The sequence below is a fragment of the Drosophila rhopaloa genome, unplaced genomic scaffold, assembly GCF_018152115.1.
Source record: "Drosophila rhopaloa isolate 14029-0021.01 unplaced genomic scaffold, ASM1815211v1 contig_167, whole genome shotgun sequence".
NCBI classification, from domain to species: domain Eukaryota; kingdom Metazoa; phylum Arthropoda; class Insecta; order Diptera; family Drosophilidae; genus Drosophila; species Drosophila rhopaloa.
This window is the reverse complement of record NW_025335047.1, coordinates 8,700,662-8,721,663: the sequence shown is the minus strand read 5'-3', so window position 1 is coordinate 8,721,663 and position 21,002 is coordinate 8,700,662. Positions and strand designations below refer to the sequence as shown.

Here is a 21,002-nt window from a genome sequence, read left to right as displayed (position 1 = left end):
TGTCTATAAACTATTATAGCAAACTTTGGTCCTGAACTAAACTACTTTATTTAAAGCATAAAAGTTATAATATAATATTTTCTAAAATATTTGCGGTGGGCTAAAAATCAAATAGACTAACATCTAGATTTTAAGTAAATATAGTAATTTTATTTTGTTTTCTTTTGGTATGCATATCTGAAATTGTATTACCTCTTCCTCGCTTGAAAAATTGATTTTACCTTATTTAAAAATAATTCATAATTTTTTTAATTTAAGGCCAACATTTTTAAGTTCCTCGATTTTTTCTCAGTGCACTTAGTGGCTCTGGGCATTGGCCAGTTGGAAACGCATCGAACGGAAGCCGCTGCTCATTCATTTAAAACTTGTCTGCAAGTTGCCAAGTTGTTCTCTTCCCCTGCAACTCCGTCGAAAGAAGGTGCAAGCCCTTGAGTGTGTGTCTGTCGTAAAGTCTCTTTTCCGCCCACTTTTGCGACCCAACCCCCCTACACCCCTCAGCCATAATGTATCCCTGACATTTTGCAACTTTTGCGTTTAACAATTTCGCTTCCTTCCGCTGGCTAAACGGCGCCAGGTTGTCGTGGAAATTTGTTTTAATCGTCATCTTTGCCATCTACGTAAGCGTTTTCCCAGCCCCCACAAACATTTTCCGCCCCCCACCTGCCACCTCCCACCGCCTCAAGGGTTCGTTGACAGTAACTCCTTTCGGTTATCGATGGCCTGTTCAATATTTTATTAGTGTCGTTAGGCGAAACGACTCCAAACATCCTTTATACCTTTCGACTGACTGAGTTTGCCTTTGGTATTCTTCGTTTCCTGCTCAATTTTTTTGAGTTTTCGATTTTGTCTCAATACATTTTTATTTGGCAGTAGGTTAGTTTGCCGGCATTGTTTCATTTTTAGTGCCTGTTAACATTTACATAAGTTACCTATGTGGATTGGTGAAGAGGTACTTAACCCAAAGTCAGACAATTGCCCGCCTAGAAGATTAATGGGATTAAAGAATCGGTGAAATAAAAGCATAATTCACCGGTGGGAAAATATTGGGGAAGGAAAGAAGAATATTTTAATAAATCTTTGCGATGTCGAAGGGAAATTTATTAAGGATATGTTTATGGCTTATATAACTTTATTAAGATTTCGAATGTGAAATAAAGATGTGAGTATATAAAACTTATTCTATTAGTAAATTGAATAGGAATATGAAGACTAAAAAATTAAATTATTTTAAACTATTCCACTGAAATAAAACTATTAATCTTTAAGCTAAACATTACATTTTCTAATTTTTAGTTATCTAATATTAACTAAAATATCTATAAATAAATTGTTTTAAATGAATATGGATTATGTAAAGTTTCAATATTTTTGTTCTAAGAATCGGTGAACTCTTTCATAAAATAATAATAATTTCGACTTTTTCATTTTGTAAACTTTGTTTGAAAAGGAAACTTTGTTATTTCATGCATTTTTCCACCCACCACCTGATCTAAGCTTTTGAAAAAAAACACAAGCAAAAGCCACCGAAGTGCAAGAATGCAGAAACTCTATCGGAAAAGTTGCGATGATAAGCTTGGTGAACTTTTGCAGACCAAAAGTGCATAAGCATTTGCAGCTCCGCTTATCAATAAGGATATAACATAACCCTTACGTTCGGGGGAAGTGCGTATTTTCGTAGACTTTATAACCGGCAGACACTAAAACTGTCTGCCATTGTGTCATGCATTTAACTTTAAACGTTATTATTGTCGCCTGACAGTCTCCGCCAATTTGGCATAATGTGTAATATTTCTTTTTTATAACCGAACTACGCATCCGCCTTCAGCCACCGCGCACTTAAGGTGTTCCGAGTGGGAGCGAGAGAGGGTTATGAAAAGAGTGAGAAAGGGCACTAAGTGTACAGCCATATATCCTGGGTGGGTGGTGTATGCTAAGGATAATAAAATATAAATACTGCATACTTTTCGGCGGAACCGTAGTCCTTTGTCAGAAAGAAAAACTAACTGATGCACTTGAAGATACTTATTTTTGTTTACTGAATTACAAAATATATATTGACTTGGTTTTACGATTGTACATTGTATTGCCAATTTATATGTTTATAGTTTTTGTTTTTAGTTTATATTTTAAATGTTAAAAACAATGTATTTACTTTAATTCTTTTAAATCAACTATTTTTTATCTTAAATCAAGTAATTGTCAAATAATAATTAATTAAAAATAATTTTAAAATAAGTTTTCATTTAAAATTTCAATTCAATTATATACACTAACACTAGTTCTAGGGTATTTGGATAGTGTATAAATCAATGAACACATCCGCACATTATTTATAATTTCCATACAAATTATTCTTTATTTCTTCTTCACAACTTAGTAAAGGGTTGTTTCATTATTATTCCACTTCCTTTCGGGACAAAAGAGAAACTTGTTCCTCCGTTCTACTCAATCAATTTTATGTGCTCACCATCCAAAAAAAAGTTTGCCAAAATCAAAAGCGAAAAAAAAGTGAAAGAAATCTTCAAAAATTAATTTTTCGCCTGAATGTTACTAATTAGAAGTGCGGTAGCCAGGCGATTGGCGAAGGAAAGGAAGAGGTGTAAATGGTGCACTTGAAAAAAATTTTTAAAAAATGGAATTTATTTTAATTTATTTTATTTGTAAATAGATTGTTTTTTTTTAAATGAAATGTGCTTTTAAGCAAAAATACCCAGTACTTAAAACAAAACTATATAGTCACATTAAAATAATTTTAAATAAAATGGTATTAATGGCTTACAAAATTATCTTTTACAATGGATATTAAAATTCCTAACCCTTTGTTTTAAGGAGTTTGTAACGTAATATTTTATCTAGGTTTATCACTACCCCATTATTTTATGGCTAAATTTTAAAATATTTTTGTTTTAGTGGAGTTAGAGAAGCCAAAGGCAAGAAGGCGAAAACGAACTGGCGAAAAAAAAACCATCAAATGTCTATACATCATTTTAACAATCAATCAACTTGAGCGCAGTTAATCCACACGAATCGTGTTACATGCGGCCAGGGGGCGGGGCTGGGTGATTTGGGAGGGGGGTGGTAGAGGGGGAGTGGGCGGCAAGGGGCAGTTCAGGCAGAGGGGTCAGCTCTGCTCGACTTGACTTGAGCCAAACTGGAAATCTTGTATATTAATCAGTCTATTAGACACGATTTGTTCCACTGTCCTCCACATGGCGGTGCGATTATTCAATCAGCTAGCTCTGCCTCGACCCTCGCAGTGGGTCGTCCATCTGGCTCTGACCCAATCCTCCAGTCCACCAAGTGGAGTTGACCCCTCGCCATCCAATTTGGGGGTCTTTGTTTGCTGCGTGGGTGAAAGCCGTGTAACTCATGTCTGGAGCCTGTGATTTGGAAGGTTTTTTCGTGTTGCGACCTTGAAACCGACGCACAGGTGAATTTCTATGCCTATCAGGGTGAGTAAAATCGCAGAAATGGTGTTACATAACTTGTTTGGCGTTTGAATGATTCAGCATATTAAGACCCGTTTTCTTGTCTTTATTAAAAGCTAAAATGGGGTTAAAACCCCATGGTTGGCTTTTAATGAAAATGGCCTAAAAGAAAATATATAAAATCAGTCAAAAACACATTGGAGTTGATATCTATCAGGTCATAATAAGTGATGATCCTTTAAATACTCAAACATAAAACTACCACCGCATTTATTTCAGACTCAAAAATTATGGTTATTTTTATACCCTTGCAGAGGGTATTATAATTTTGGTCAAAAGTGTGCAACGCAGTGAAGGAGACATTTCCGACCCTATAAAGTATATATATTCTTGATCAGGATCACCTCCTGAGTTGATATAGCCATGTCCGTCTGTCCGTCTGTCCGTCTGTCCGTCTGTCTGTCCGTCTGTCCGTCTGTCCGTCTGTCTGTTTCTACGCAAACTAGTCTCTCAGTTTTAAAGCTATCGAATTGAAACTTTGCACACACCCTTCTTTCCTTTGCACGCAGTATATAAGTCGGAACGGCCGAGATCGGCCGACTATATCCTATAGCTGCCATATAACTGATTGATCGGAAATGCCATAACTTTGCTGTTTGTAAAGTTAGGAAGTTGGGATTTTCTATGCGTGTTATATTTGGCCAATCAATACGACCTACCAAATTTCATAAGGATCGGCCGACTATATCCTATAGCTGCCATATAACTGATTGATCGGAAATGCCATAACATTGGTGTTTGTAAAGTTAGGAAGTTGGAATTTTCTATGGGTTTTATATTTGGCCAATTAATCCGACCTACCAAATTTCATAAGGATCGGCCGACTATATCCTATAGCCGCCATATAACTGATTGATCGGAAATGCCATAACTTTGGTTTTTGTTAAGTTAGGAAGTTGGGATTTTCTATGGGTTTTATTTTTAGCCAATCAATCCAACCTATCAAATTTCATAAGGATCGGCCGACTATATCCTATAGCTGCCATATAACTGAACGATTGGAAATGCCATAACTTTGGTGTTTTTAAAGTTAGGAAGTTTGGATTTTTTATGAGTATTAAGAATGCATTATATGAATAATTTTGGAGAATATAATTTACAGAATATTCTGCAAGGGTATATTAACTTCGGCTCCGCCCGAAGTTAGCTTTCCTTTCTTGTTATTCACAATCTTTAAGAATCTTATCTTATATTGATCTGTTATTTGTAATGGACTCGTAAAAATGGGTGTGAATATAAAACACGTGTTAGGTTATTTCTAAAAAAGTCAATCAAACATATGAGTTCTTAAGCTTAATATTATTGTTATATGAAATCATCAAATGTTAAATAATCATCCCATTTTTCAACCCCTTTGCTGCTTCTGCCTTAAAAAATTCCTATGTAAACATAAACAATCGACACTAAACATAATCCAATACTCATTATATTTCAGTATGTGGTGGTGAAAAAGATGTCTGAGGAGTTTCCCTTGCGAGTGTCCGAATGCCACACTTTTGACGGACAGTAGAAGCTGCCCATCCAAACGAACTGAACCATTTATGGCCTTTTCTCTTCAATGAAAATTTTCGCTCATATCGTAAAGTTTGTGTGTGTTGCTTTTTTATGAACCCGCTGCAAAATGGCCAGCGATAGAAAAGGCATCAAATTTGATGGCGGCTATGGGAAAGTTGATGTGACTTTGCCTCCCGTCGAGATGGAAAATTCGCAAAAATGTTTGAGACCGGCCAAAAGGGCTTTAAAGTCAAAGGGTTAGCGCTGCTTAGAACATAAAAATGAAAGACAAGCTCAATTGGGCAGCATTTGCATATTGAAGTGACTTGAACAGAGTTGACGCAAGTCGACTTGAATCGTTCTGTGCAAAAGATATATATAACAATGGTTGGGGAAAAAGATAGTGGCTTAACATATCCCTGGCACCCTTAACTCCAATTATGCACTGGAGAAAAAAATGTTTCCCACTTTAAGCTTTTAAAAACAACAAAATGTAAGACCAATTGTTTGTGCTTGTATTATTAGAAGGTTAAGATAATACTATTTTTTAATAAATATTATTTTACATTTTATTTTAATAAATATTTATAAATATTAATTGATTTGGGAACTATAAACTATATTGAGATTATATTGTTAGAAAAATTATTATCGTGTAGGGGTTTAAAAAAGTTTTATATATTTTCTTAAAAAAAATGCTCAGTGTGGCAGCCGCAATATTCCAATTGGGAAGATGCAAACCCTCAAGGATAACGCTCCATGTATGACTTATGGCGCTCCGCAGCCCTTCGAGTGCAGCCAGGGCAATTCAATTTCATCATTACCAGCCCGCCTGCCACTCCCTCCTCCGCCCACACTGCCTCCTCCCCCCCCCCCCCCCCCCCCCTGCCCCACAACCCTGCAGCACGTCAGCTGTTGATGGCGCCGCGTTGCGCACTTGCAAAGATTTATTTTTATCGCCTACCATTCCAATTCAATCCAATTCATTTCGCTTGGCTTTCCATCTCTCACAGGACTTTTTTTTTAAGATTTTGATTTTTGGCCACAAGTGGCGTGGGGGGTGGGGGAGGATAACAATTGTGGAAACATTTGGTTGCCATTCCTCCAGCCGCGCCACTTTCATCAGGACAAAGTGAAGATGCCTCGGCGGCTTTTGGCTTTTGGCTTTCGGCTCTTGGCTTTATGGCCAATTGGGTTAAGCTATTGATGAGGAAATGCGCGGGTGGGTGACATCAGAGCCATATCCACATGCCTGGCCGCACATCAGGCAGCCAAAATATATTGATATACGACTCCAGCCAAGAATCCAAAAGGTATAAAAAAGCTAAAAAGTGCATAGAGACAAAAGCTGCCAAAATTCGTTGGTTTTCATTTTAAAGTTACAAATGTAAAGAATATATATTTGATGGAAAAAATTTACAAGGTGTTATTTAAAACTCCTTAAACTTACTTGTATGCTTTAGGTAACTTTATAATATATTTGATAATCTATTTTAAATGTTTAACACGGAATACAAATAAAAATGAATATATATAAAATGCATTAATTGCAATCTAAGCAAAAATCTTAAAAAATTTTAAATTACAAATTGTATCAAATGTATATGTATATTATGTATATAGGTAAATACAAATGTTGTTCTACTAGCTTTACCTATTAATAATTTTTTGTTTTTGTTTATTCTGACTAATTTTAAACCTCCCAAAAATTATTTAGGTGTTAATTCAGTAATATTAGTTGTTATTTAATTAAAAAAGCTAAAGTGGAAACTAACAATAAATTTTTGCCAACCAGTTTTAAAAGTGCTTTATAATCGAAATTAAATCTGAGGTAAAAAATTCCATTGCGTTATTCACACTTTACTATATAGATGGATTTTTGCATTCAAAATAACAAAAAAAAGGTTTGAAAAGAACAAAATATTCCATTCGACGAGGATGGGATTCGAACCCACGCGTGCAGAGCACATTGGATTAGCAGTCCAACGCCTTAACCTCTCGGCCACCTCGTCACTTTCTTTTCCCAAAATTTTAAACCTTTTCATACTTCATCATACCATATTCGCACTTTCTTTGCTTTACTAACTATCTATCTGTTCTTAAAGAAGTGAGTGAATGTGCGAATGAGAGTAGATTATGAGCGGAAATTTTATTATTTAATTTTAGAACTGGGCCAGAGTCGCAGCCTTTGCTCGAATGATAACTGGTTTCAGCTCCGAACTCGAGTGAATGCCTAACAACAGCTGCGTTTGCTAAAGACTTATATAATTTATAGTTAGATAATAAATAAATTAGATGCCAACTGGAGTTGTTGAGAAGGTGTATAATTAAGTCAATTGATCTACTAAAATGTGGAAATATTGAAACTTCTTTTTTAAATTTAGAAGCATTTAATGCATTTCGAAGAATGTATAACTTGTGACTTCACAATTCAACCCTTTTTGTGTATAACTTATATGTTTTTAAAAGGCAATATAACTCTTAGGCCAAACCTCCTTCTTAAAAAGGTTCCTTGAACCGCTGCCAAAAGGCAACCACAATTTCAACTTATCAGAGGAATCAATTTAAATTAATTTTTACGAGCGCTAAACTCGAAAAGTTCCCACTCCCCGATAACTCCTTCTCCGCTGAAAACCAAACTTTGTAAAATCGTATTAAGTCATAAAAAATATTGTGTGAGGAGCACGAGGAGACTGGTATATAGACAAGGACCGAAAGGAAGGATAAAAGAAATTGACTTTGACGCATTTACGACGGAAGAAGGCGCGTGTATAGTTTTACGATCATTGCCAGGGGGTCCTTTCCGCACCGCCCACCTCACTATCGGGTTAACCGAGCATAAAATCTGCGAAAGGCGTTGGCGGCATCGACTTAAATGCTTTTACGACCCCAAAAAAAAAGGGGGGGGGAGAGGGGGCCGACCATAAAAGTCAGCAAAAGCGCCAAAAGAGTTTTGATGGATGTGTGAAGGCGTTGTCAGGTTTATGGATACGCATCTGGATCTGCAAGTACGGGGCTACTGCCAGTTGCTAATTGAGCATAAATCAGAGATGCTTAAATTGTTCGTTACTCGGAATTTATTGCCTTCCGATACTTTGCGCACTCTGAAATTCTTTCGCGCTCCATCCTCTTGCGAATTTGCAAAACTTTCCTAATACAAATTGCATCGACACTGAGGCGGAAATTTCACAGAAAAGAGAAAATAAAGAAGGAACTTTGCAGTCCAAAGTCTCTATTTTAAGATACCTGGTACTCAAGAATGCAGAACGAGTCTCATATTATTTAATTGCCGTGTAAGTTGCAAATGACAACAAAATTAAAGTCTCGATTCTAGTGAGTGTTTTATAAAAAAATTTGTATAAATATGTATATTTGTTTTAAAGGAGGAATTAGGTTTCTTATGAGTAAATGTCCCAAAAGTAATGTTTCTACCTCTAATAATTTCTGACAATTTGGTGTAAACAGTTGAAGACATTATAAAAGCGACTTGTGGTTTGTTTTTAGTGAGAAATGGAGTATTATGTAAGTCTAAGAATCATTATAAATATATATTTTTTTTAGTGACTGCACTATTACTGAACTCTCTATGATTTTACTATTTCGAACTGACTAAATCCACTTTAATTGGTCATAGAAAAAAAAAACTAAATTTCATATAAATAACCAAAAAAGTTCCTGAGGTACATAATTTGTTACTCACTCTGTCTTTCCGCTATTCCACAAAAACATAATACCCCTTAACCATTTTACAAGGTACTGAAACTAGCCAAAGGCCGACGACAAAGTGGTCAACATGCCACAAACTTTTTTGTTAGTTATCCCTTTGCCAATCGCGGGTGGCAAAGTTCCATGCTCTGCAGAATTCTTCTCCAACATTTTTAAACAATTTAGCGCAAGAATTAAAAATCGCCAACGCCGCGCAACGTGCAAAACTTTTCATCGCAACGCAGGACAACAATAAAAAAAACAACGAACTCGGCAAAGAGCGAAAACTTTTGTACGCAAACTTTGTAGGGTTATAAATTATCCTCTCGAGGGGAATAGGGTGAACAGGAGGGGGAGGGATTCTAGGGGAAATGGGGGCTGCACAGCACCTTTGGCATACTGCTGGGCGCCTTTTTTTAAGCCGATTTTCATCTTTCGTTTTCGGGTTTTTCCTTTTGCCATTGGCAGCACCGTAGACTTTTGGCGCCAACGGATTTGACTTGTACAAATTGCTGTGTCGACCGGCAAATACACACACACACACACTCGCACACTCACGGACGCACCCGCACGCACAGGAAAAGGGGGAAATCAGCGTTCTTGTCGTCGTCCTGGCAATGTGGACACGTTGGTGACTCCTTTTTTGGGAATACCCTACATGAATAGGTCAAAATAGTCAGTGGCAATTCAGTATTTCAAAAGTAATATTCAAAAATAAAACTAATATTTCAAAACTAATATTCAAAAGCTTACACTACGAATGTTAAGATCCATTTTTTTGAGTGGCAAATTAGAATACTTGGGAAATAAAAATATTTTAAACTCCTATCGATTTTTAAATTACATAAATTTTCGTTAGCTTATAAATACTCCAACTTTTAATATCTTAAGCAAACATGATAAATATTTAATATTATTTAACTCAATTAAATTTTTTTTCGTTTTTCAATAAGAAACATCTATAATTATATTAACATTTTTCGTTACAAAAAAAAGTGATACAAAAATACTTTAAAAATTCAAGACTTTTCATTATTCATTGTTATTAATCATTGCGTTTAAATATTTAACTTTAAATTTATCTCAATGTTTGGCATTAAAAAACCCACATGGCAATTAAAAATTTATTTGGAAATGAGTAATGTAACTAATTTTCATAAAAATTTTTTAAATGCCATGTGGGAAATAATTTGTTGAGTAAGCTCTCCAAGCGGGATAAAACTCTAATCTTTACGCAAATACAATCTTTTTCGACATCATTACTTACTCATAATTTAATTTCCCATCAAAATTTCTGACTATATGGGAAGAGTATATAAACTTCGATAGACGACCATGGAATCTGTGATTTTTGGCCCTTTTATACCTTTTGGCCTGGCCTTTGGCACTAATGGATTATCTAAGCCTTTTAGTGGCTATTGGTTGCCTTGGCAATTGTTCCTGGGCTTTGGGTCTTTGGAGCCAGTCAGGGATGAGGAAAGGGTCAGGAAAATACTAAAAAGAATAGAAAAGGCTGTGCTATCCATCGACAGCTGTGTTGGCAAAATCTTGGCAAAGGGCAATCGTATTTAAATAGTTGGAATACCCCAATCCCCATTCCAATCCGCCATGTTCGGGTCATCATTTCATATGTAAATGCTTTACATTTTAATCGCTGAATTATACCGGGAGAGGGTCCACGATATATCCATAAATTATGTTTATGGAATGAATAGTTTCAATTTATGGATCAACTAATCAATATTAATGTCTTCCTGAATGTCTTACATCTGCGGGTCCAAACTAAGCGGATTAGCATATTACAAGGGTTCTGTGACTACAAAGCTTTGAAAGTATGATCTAATCAAAGTTATTTTTACAAAAAGGTAGGCCTAAATGTTCGTGGGAAAAAATATGTCTTAAGAATCTTATCTTTAGTTTATCTTTAAAACTATATTTTAATATTTTTGGGAAAGAGAATAAATATAAAAATGGTTTGCATAGGGAAAACCGCAAACTTAAAAAGTCAAGTTTTAAAAATAAATACAATTTTAATAATAATTGGCATTGCATGTTTAAATTTAATACAATCCTAAATCTTTAAAAATGAGAAAGTCATTGAAATGATAGGTCAAGCTTAAAAAGTAATTGAAATGTAAATACTTATCTATCCACCCCTTGGCGATGAAAAAAAAAACGTAATATCTGAAATAAATTCCTTCAGCTTGCCTCATTCAAAGTCATTCATATATCGCAATGGCCTCTCTCCAGATACGAGGGGAATTCAAGAATGCCCGCCTGTGGATATCGCAAAGTTGTTGCAGTGCATTCAACTTCATTCATGACATGATTTATGCACTTCCAATCCAATCAAGAAATGCCCCAGACTCGTAACTCGTAACTCGTAACTCGTACTTGTGCATGCACTTATATAGTACTGGACTTACCTCAGCCACAGAGATCATTCATTTCAGGGCATCGCCAGACGGTTGCGATATCAGTGGAGCGCCAGACACAAACCGGCACATATACGTATATAGCGATATGCCCAGAACTTGCATCTATAATTGGAACAAAGGAGCTGGGCTGGGCTGAGCTGTGTTGAGCTGAGCTGAACTGAACTGATCAAAACCCAAGAAACAATTCATATTTCCGCATGCCCATGCACTAAGTTTCAATTGCGGTTGCAATTGCAATGCAATTTCATTGCCCGGCAACAAGCAAATGGGCAGAAAACCTACACGAACACTGCCATAATCGTGTCCACAAATATAGAACCGCAATCAGCAAGGCCGAGAAGCTCAAGCCATTTTCATGCAGCCACTCCCCCACTCAAGTTTTTCACCCACTGCACAAACTTTCGTGCTCCACCTTCTCATTTCGTCCATATTTGTGGCTATCTCTATCTGTGTGCAAGTGATGATAATGCAAATGAGCGAAACAAGGAATTTTCCAACGGCAGCAAATTCAATGCAAGCTGGTTCAATGAAGCCATCAAAAGTGCAAACAACTGATTGTACAGTGAATCCTAAATACCATAGGGACCTAAAATAATTCATAAATTTTACATACTCTTATCCAGACTATTAAAAAACTTTAGTGTTTTCAAAGATTGATTCGGAATTGTGTATATTTAAAATGAAATAAATTAAATAATTATTTCATTAATTTCTATTGGCTTCACATACACACATTGAAACAAATGTATTTCAAACTTAGAATTCTAGTATATATTTACAAATGTAGTAATAACAGGCAATATCATCTTGACCATTAATATTTATGATTTTAGCAGTCATAAAATAAAATATAAAAAAGAAAACCTTTACATTTTTAAATAAAATGTTTACCATTTTTTGTAAGTTTAATTGTTGTGGCCAGAAATTATTTTGTACAAATTAAGACTCATTATTACCTTAAGTAACGTTATAAAGCCAGAAATAGCTTTCCACTTATCACCCAACTTAGGCAGTTTCCACTGTCTGGCCAATAATTTAATAAAAGTGATAAGAAAGCAGGAGCAAATCTTATCTTTAAGTGAATGTCTGTGTTTCGGAAATACAAGACTGGCACGACAACCCTCTTAACTTCTGGGTCATGTCACAGCTTCTGATGACGTCGATTGTCTGCTCCCTCATTACTTTCATGGCTTGAATTTGTTTATCATTGAAGAGGGTGATACATGGACATATCACCAGAATGCTTTAACTTAATTGGGGAATTTCATCGAGCCTCCAAAAAAAACGACGTTAAAAAGATATTTTTGTATTACATGTAAGTTTTTTCGATACGAATTTAACATTTAAACTTACATTTTTCCTCAAGTTTAGCTATATTTACCATCCAACAAGAAAGTAAAGTTAATTATAACATTTTCTTAGGCAACATCATAAGTTCCCAATGTATTTCCCCCGTTTGCCCTTTCACGATGCCGACAGTTCTTTGACATGCCTCCTTCCTTTGTTACATCAATTACACAATGCAAAAGGCACAAGCAAAACAAATATGATGTCAACACCCTGACATTTACCCTTAGTTGTAGGGGAAAATGCTTTTGGGGAAAGACGCAGACCACAGAACAAAGTGTTTAATTAACAGGTTTTATAATGAGTTAAATGGGTCAACTGTTCGCACACTGTTGAGCATAATTTTCCTAATGGACGCATGGAATGAACAATGATAATGATGCCAAGGATATTGTAGATAATGCTGTGGTTTCGAGGGTTCACCAACTTGTTGATATGGCAGCGCCCCGAAGGGTATCATTGTGTGTTATATAATACTGCTGTATTACACAGCTATTGTCTGGACTTACGGAGTCATTAAAGGTCGGACATTAAAATAAAAGGTAAGGAAATTTATATTTATTGCCAATATGTCTTTAATATATAATACCAAAATCGTGTAAATCTAGCATTTAATGAACGAATATCTTATCAAATCTTTGGAAAACCTAATTTAGCCTTTATATTTCTTTATTAAAAATTGGTCCACCCGAAAACTTTTATCATATCTGTAATTAAACCAATGCCGTGCAAAAAAAAATAAGCACGTCAAAGGAAGTGTCAGATGAGCTCAAGCTTAAATGGTGACCCCGATCACAATGGGCCTACAAATAAAAAGCGTTTGTGCGTGGGTATGTAAGTACCTTTTTTATTATGTACACGTGTAATGTATGCGTACCATATGGTAATGGACCATTACCGTTTGTCACCCACTTACGACGCCCAACCACCTACTCTGGGTATTTGGATATGTACCACCAAGGACACCGGGTCCTTAACAACCACCGAACAAAAAGCCCGACGGTAAATAAATCTAGGGAGCAGTCGAAAAAGCCGACGGAGGACGAAGGCTTGGAGGGGGGTTTCCGGGACTGGGGATTGGGAGTGGAGGTCCTGGAGGATAGAGGAGGAATGAGTTCCGTTCTAGGTACCCATCCAACCAGGAGGCTCGTCCTGAGATCCCCAGCCAGTCGGCAATTAAGCGGCCAACTAACCCAACTGGCTGACGACCTATTGGAACCGAGCACATCCTGCGCAGAATCCGAAAGTGCCACACCCACTGGGTTTTTTTCGGAGGGCGGGGAGGAGTTTCCCATTAACCAGAAGCGTTAACGTTGCATCGAGGAATCGAGTTCCATTTCTCCTCCTGCAAAAAGTATGTCAAAGGAAAAGCGTTCTACCATTACCTGCCGAAGACGAGTCCTTCCACGATTGCTATCTCTTTCTTTCGGAGAGCGAGCAAGCAGAATAGCAAGTGTTTGAATTGGGGGTTGAGTCAGCAAACCCAAAAGAAAAGTCAAGAAAAGCCGAAGCTGAAAAAGTTTGTCGTTTCTTGTAAGACAAAGAAGACAAAGTTTGTTCACGAAGGGAAGAGAGAAATTGCAGTGGTATGTGTGAGAGACACAGAGAGCGCTTGTGGATCCCAAGTCCTTGTTAGGTAAAATTCAACAAGTGGCCAAGGATGAGAGCAAGGATAAAGAGCTCAATTCAAAGAGTTCACGGGGGTTGATACAAATGGTGTTACAAGTGGAACGTGTGCAAGATCATCCAAGACGTTGGAGGCTATTCAAATACAATCAATTAAGTAAAAACAATGAGATAAGCTTTACAGGATTACAGGACTTTGAACTACAGGACTTTGAACTACAGGACTTGGAATAAACTTAGGGCTGAAAACATTTCACTTTTGTAAAAATAAAACTAATAGATAAAGTGTTTTTATGGATAGTACTTTTTATGTATTTTATTTTGATAGCAAATTTATTAAGATTAAGAACGATTAGAATATTTCTGCTTTATTTAGAAAGACAAATTGTTTAAAAATTAATTACGGGTGGTGGCAGAAGGCTTAAACCCTTAATCCAAAGAACTGAGCGATAGGCAAAGCCGCTAAACATCTTTCTCTTTTTATCTCCGCCCCCACTCGTCTCTTTTTTTTATCAGGCAAGTGTAAGTCTGCTCTTCTGATATACTCTTTATTGCCCAAAAACCCAAAAACGCCCCACCAAAAGCTCAAATTTTTGAGCGATTTTCTTCTATCAAACATGTGGTCGCGCGTTCTTTTCGTTTTCAATGTTCTTTCCATGTTTTTTTTCAGCATACACTTTTATTGTTTTTTTTTTTAGCTTTTGTGTTTGGTTTTTATTTTTGTTCGTACTTTTATTTTTATTGTAAGAATTTTTGAACTACGCAATAGCACCCCACGTTTTTGTAGTTGTTTGCGCGTGTGTGGGTGATAACGTAAATCTGTGTATGTGTGAGTTTTGCTGGCGGGGGGCAGTGTGTCATTGTGTTGGTGGCGTTTTGTAGCCCCACATTAGGTAAGGTTAGGTTTTTAATTCTGTTTTCGTTTTTCTACTTCTGCCACAAATTTGTTCTGGTTCAACTTTCGTCTGGCGGCTTTTAATTTTCTGTCTAGATCGTTATTCTCTAGCGATTCTCCCACATCCTGTTGGATTTTAAATTTTTCACTCTCTTCCCGCTCTTTCTTTACCACTTCCACCCATCTTCGCCCACAAATCTTCAAGCGGTTTTGTTTACATAAACCTCGCGCTTTTTCGCTTTTTGCGCTGGCATTTGTTTCCGCTTTTCTTCGGCACTGCTTTCCCGCCTCTTTCTAACTGGTTTTCGCCCCTGTCGACGCTTTCAAATAGTTTCGCGCACCATGTGGCTTTCCTCAATTCTTCTCATGGCTACACTGCTAAACGTTTTGACAGGTAAAATTCAAATGCATTTGTTAGAATATTCAAAAAAAGACTTGTTTGAGGATAAATTGAATGACATTGATGTTTTCTCTTGCTTTCTTGACATTTGACATCAAAGAAATCAGAATAAAAGCCATAAATAAATAAAGGACATGTTTTGATCAGGTTAAACCAGCATTTGAGCAAAAAATTACTTTTACATTTTATTTACTTTAAAGATACATAAAAAGAATCATGATTTTAAAAGTTAACTTAAATTAAAACTCTTGAAAGACTTAAATGGGATCTTCTAAGCCATTTGCGCTCAGTGTACCCACACTCTTTGCGGTCATCTCTAGTTTATTTATGTGGCGCGCTCTTTATTTGTTTCCTTGGCGTTTGCGCTTTTTGCCTATTTATTTCGCTCTACGCCTTGTCTATGTGATTCGCTACGTTCCGTTTCGTTCCGTTCTTCTGAACTTGGGGGACCACGTGGTGCGACATGTGTGGATGCCAAGCGAGTGTGGATCGCATTCGTATCTCTCAGATATTGTATCTCTCACATAGTGTATCTCACAGATATTGTATCTTGTATGTGGTATCTGGCTTCAGGAAGTGCTCTTTCGCATTTACATGTGCGCCACTCTCTCGCGCGCTCGCCAACATATTTGCATATTTACATACGGCACCGCCACGACACGCCCCGAACCGCCCCCTTTCTTTGCTCCACCGACTGGCATTAAAAAAATTAAAAGATGATCAATTTGATTTCGGAATATCATCAAAACCGATTTACCACCCGTTCAAATATTTTATAAAGGGATCTATTAATATATCAGAATAAAATTTATTAACTGAAATTAAAATTAAGATCAAAAAATTCATTGGGGTGCGTTGGGTCTTGAACGCGTACTTTTGTTCTCAGAAACAGATGAAGTATAATTATTGATTACACATTATTTACATTTCAAAATACGTAAAGGAAAAGATTTTAACTTTCGATCGACTGCTTTTTCTGTTCACTTGATTCAGTTTCTGTCAATTCAAGTCGCACTTCAGGAATTCTCTTAACAGATCGGTGAAAAGATCTGAAAAGAGGGCTGTGGGCAGGTATCGTTGTATGGGTGGGTATCTGTGTTGCGTCAGTTCTCCTCGCGAATCGTGCGCTTTTGCGGCTGCATCAATTACGTCGTTAAATTAATCAGTTTGCCTTAATCTCAATAAATTAGAGATAACGCTTAAGCGATATTTTTGCATTTTAAATGCCACACGCTACCGGGGGAAGCCGAACCGGTACAGTTATTGGAAATGGGTCCAGTACTACGACAGCCAGAAAGCCTTCACATCGCTGTTTGGTCACAGTGGCGGTGAAAAAGGGGGTTGTTACTCCAATAAACTACTTTAAAAAAGGATCCGGAATAATTCTTGAATATCAAAATTTTCTAACATCAATTTTCTTTGGAACCGTAGAGCATAAGCCCTTTTTTTTGTTTCTTTTTTATACAACCTATTATTATTATCATTAAATTCCAACTTTATTTCTCATACGCACAGTTGGCTTAAATAAAATATATATTCTAACTGATGTACAGAAATAAAATACATAAATGTAGGTTATTTTATATTCATTTATTTTAATCAAGTTTGTTCGTACTACTCGAACACTCCGTCATATGATCCCTTTCAAGTTTCCTGGCTACACCTCTGCTTGGAGAATTCCATGTGGCCACATTAGGGGGCTCGCTTTTGACAAACACATACTCATATAAGCATATTTCTGCCTGCCAGTGTGTTGGTGGAGAAGTCTTTTAAAGTCTTGATAGTGCCCATCAACAACAGCATACGACGTCGAAGGCGACACCAACGTCACAAAATCTTGTTTCACCCGATCGCAGTAGCACAGCAAATACCGTTTCGGACACAGTTGATCAAGCTATTACTGGGAAGTATTTAGTCACTCACCATTTCCAAATGTTTTAATATTAGGTAAATACGATATGGTGATGAAACTCAAATTCCATACCTATAGTAATGGTATAGTAAAATGCCTCTCATCAAAAACTTAGAAATAACTAACATGAAAATGGGTCAAAAAATTGATCAACGTTAAAATGAAAAGATTTTTACAGAATCGAACCACAATTCCGAAAAAGTAAGCCACTTTAAAATCGGCTTAAATTTGGTAAAGTTACGGACTATAGAAGTTCAATTTTGGGTCACCTTTGAAGAGGTCAACAGAAACTTAGAAATAACTTTTGACTTTGAATTTACTTTATATGTTATCAATTAATATTGTAATTGGATTTTCTAGTATCTTGCTTCGCATAAACCTTTTTCAAATCAATTAGGAGTCTCAATTTCTATTATCGTCGCAAACTCGTTAGGAAAATAATCGTGTTTTGTACTCCCTCGCTCCATCTCACACTTGCAGTACGCTCTATAAAATGTTGAGATAACAAATTGTTACTACCAATATTCAAATCTTTATACGAAACACACACACTGCCTAAGTGTGGTTGGTAAACAATGATCGGGTGAGCCAACTGGAGCCTAAGTTTTAATATTTCGCCCCCGCCATAGCCCCCCTCGATCCACCAACCACCATGCCAACAAAGTCGATATATTCAAACAGAAATTATAATTTTTTGAAGGCCAAGCGTGAGTAGAGCCACTCGGATCGGTTCGACTCGCTTTGGATAGCTTGGTTTTACTTCGGGTCGGTTCGATAATGTTAATGCCCTAGAAGAGAGTATTATTTATTGATCTTTTCACACGTTTTACTAAGTGCTTTGGAGATAACTGTAACTGTTTTCAAGTAGTGAGTAGAAATGCAATAAATAATACAATCTTAATAATAAATTATAAATCATCAAGTGCTGTTGTACAACTGTGCGGATACGTGATTTGGAAAGAACTTTTGTAGGTATACAAAAAGTGGTCTATTGTATCAAAAACAAACTTTGTGAAAGTGAATTGTGAATTTTAAGTCACCAAATGAAATCGTGAATAATTCTTAGAAAATAAAAGATACATTTTAAAAGGGATACCTTGTTAGAGGGTATTTAATCTTTTGATCTTTCTTGTTCTATAATGTTAACCAAGCTTTTCGACAACTTGAGACCTTTTCGCTGGCGCAGAAACTGGAGAATTCAAATATTGGGAGAATGCCTCCTCCACTTTCGTCATTTTTGGGGACAGAAAGCTCCTGTCGAGTTTTGGCGCGCAGTTTGAAACCTGAGTTAGTGCCTTGCGTGTCCAGTTTGTCAAATTTGGCTGTGATTACAAGACGGAGACTTGAACGGCGTCGACAGTAAGCCATTCGCCACGCGCCAACGCAAATAAAACGCTTTATATACAACTTTTTATACCCTTGCAGAGGGTATTATAATTTTGGTCAAAAGTGTGCAACGCAGTGAAGGAGACATCTCCGACCCTATAAAGTATATATATTCTTGATCAGGATCACCTCCTGAGTTGATATAGCCATGTCTGTCTGTCCGTCTGTCTGTTTCTACGCGAACTAGTCTCTCAGTTTTAAAGATATCGAATTGAAACTTTGCACACACCCTTCTTTCCTTTGCACGCAGTATATAAGTCGGAACGGCCGGGATCGGCCGACTATATCCTATAGCTGCCATATAACTGATTGATCGGAAATGCCATAACTCTGCTGTTTGTTAAGTTAGGAAGTTGGAATTTTATATGGGTTTTATATTTGGCCAATCAATCCGACCTACCAAATTTCATAAAGATCGGCCGACTATATCCTATAGCTGCCATATAACTGATTGATCGGAAATGCCACAACTTTGGTTTTTGTTAAGTTAGGAAGTTGGGATTTTCTATGGGTTCTATTTTTAACCAATCAATCCAACCTATCAAATTTCATAAGGATCGGCCGACTATATCCTATAGCTGCCATATAACTGAACGATTGGAAATGCCATAACTTTGGTGTTTTTAAAGTTAGGAAGTTGGGATTTTTTATGAGTATTAAGATTGCATCATATGAATAATTTTGGAGAATATAATTTACAGAATATTCTGCAAGGGTATATCAACTTCGGCTCCGCCCGAAGTTAGCTTTTCTTTCTTGTTTTTTTCTTCCAATTTCAATTTTTTGGCACTGGCAATTATGGTCAAGTATTGGCTGGCGATAGTTGAAATGTTTGTGTAATTAAAATGGAATTTATGGGGAGTGGGTGGTTTATTGAGACACTGATCGAGTGGTTCTAATAGGCTTTCATCCGATCAATGTGGTGAATAAATTAGTCTTGCACATTGCACTTAATTTAATACTCCAGTTATCACGTAATTTACACTCGTTTTTTTATGGCTGTGATTTATGAGCCATCCCCAGATGGAACTTACCTATACCAACGTGTTCCTTATCAAACTAAAGCCAACTTCATAACATTGTAAAATATAAGTTATCTTCTTGTTGTTCTCGCATTCTAAAATCCCAATGTAAACAAACACAATTTCGTTTGTCTTTCTCGGGACTTTGGAGACACTTAGGCTAACAGTCTTTAAAGCTTACAAACAAAGTTTTATAAAACAAGTACAAATTTGGCTAAACAAAGATAAAACAATTTTAACTATATTTAAAAGAATTTTTTTGTTAGCTTAGCAAACGAAATGAATGTGAAATGTTAAAATCAAGATCAAAATAACATTCACATATGTAAGTAAATTTTAAATACTTGCTGGTGTTAATGTTTATCTTAATTCTTATAAATGTGATTGGAATTTTGAAAACTTTCGTACCGTCTTACTTTTAAAAGACCCTTTGGAGCTTTTAAAAAACTAATTTCTTAAATGAAACTGTTAAATACAAGTGAAATTGAACTATTATGAAAACGTGTAGTTAAAGCCATTTTCGAACATGATGACCCAATTAAATGATCCACTTGTATCCCATCTCCTAGACTCGCGGAGGTGCAGCTTAAATTCCCATAATTATTGCAGCATACCACCTTGAATGACCCACCCCATTGGCGGATCAGACATTAAGTTTGGACGATCCATAAACTGTTGGGGTCCGGCCTCAGCGTCTAGACTTCATTAGCCGTGTAATGTTGCGGAATTTATGTGGCAGGCGCATTAAAAAAACACCGATACACACTCACATGGACGCGTACGTACGTTCAAATATATACAGATATCGGGTCTAGGCGCAAAAAGAAAACAAAAAAACTGGTACTATGCGGGGAGGGGGGTGTTTGGGGATGCGGGGGACTTTGGTAATAAAATACATTCTTCCAAAAAGCTCGAACATATCAGAGATGCGGGACATTTTTAAATCCATATTCATATGCACAAATGTGCAGTTGTGGCATTATCAGTAGAATGCAATTTCGGGAAATTTTCCATCACATCACGAGACAATGAACGTAAGAGAGAGAGAAAAAGCAACCCAGAGCAAGAGAGAGAGAGAGAGAGAGCGGGTAATCGTGAGATAACAGCTGCCTTATCAGCAATGCCGAACGCCCCACCACACCACCACCCCACCCAAAACGCCCACCCTGCCCCTTTCGCCGCCCCCTTTCCATAACGTTCAGAATTTCGAGTTCAGAGCAGCGCGACCATAATGAACAGAAACAATTTAAATTCCAAATGTATAAAATAGGTAAACTAAGGCTTTTATT

General features: G+C 36.7%; 1 non-coding gene across 1 annotated transcript; it reads right to left on the bottom strand.

Annotated features, from left to right (window-relative positions):
- Positions 1–6,912: 6,912 nt before the first annotated feature.
- Trnas-gcu lies at positions 6,913–6,994 on the bottom strand. The gene has a single exon. It is a non-coding gene; the product is annotated as a tRNA-Ser (tRNA).
- Between the last annotated feature and the right edge of the window lie 14,008 nt (positions 6,995–21,002).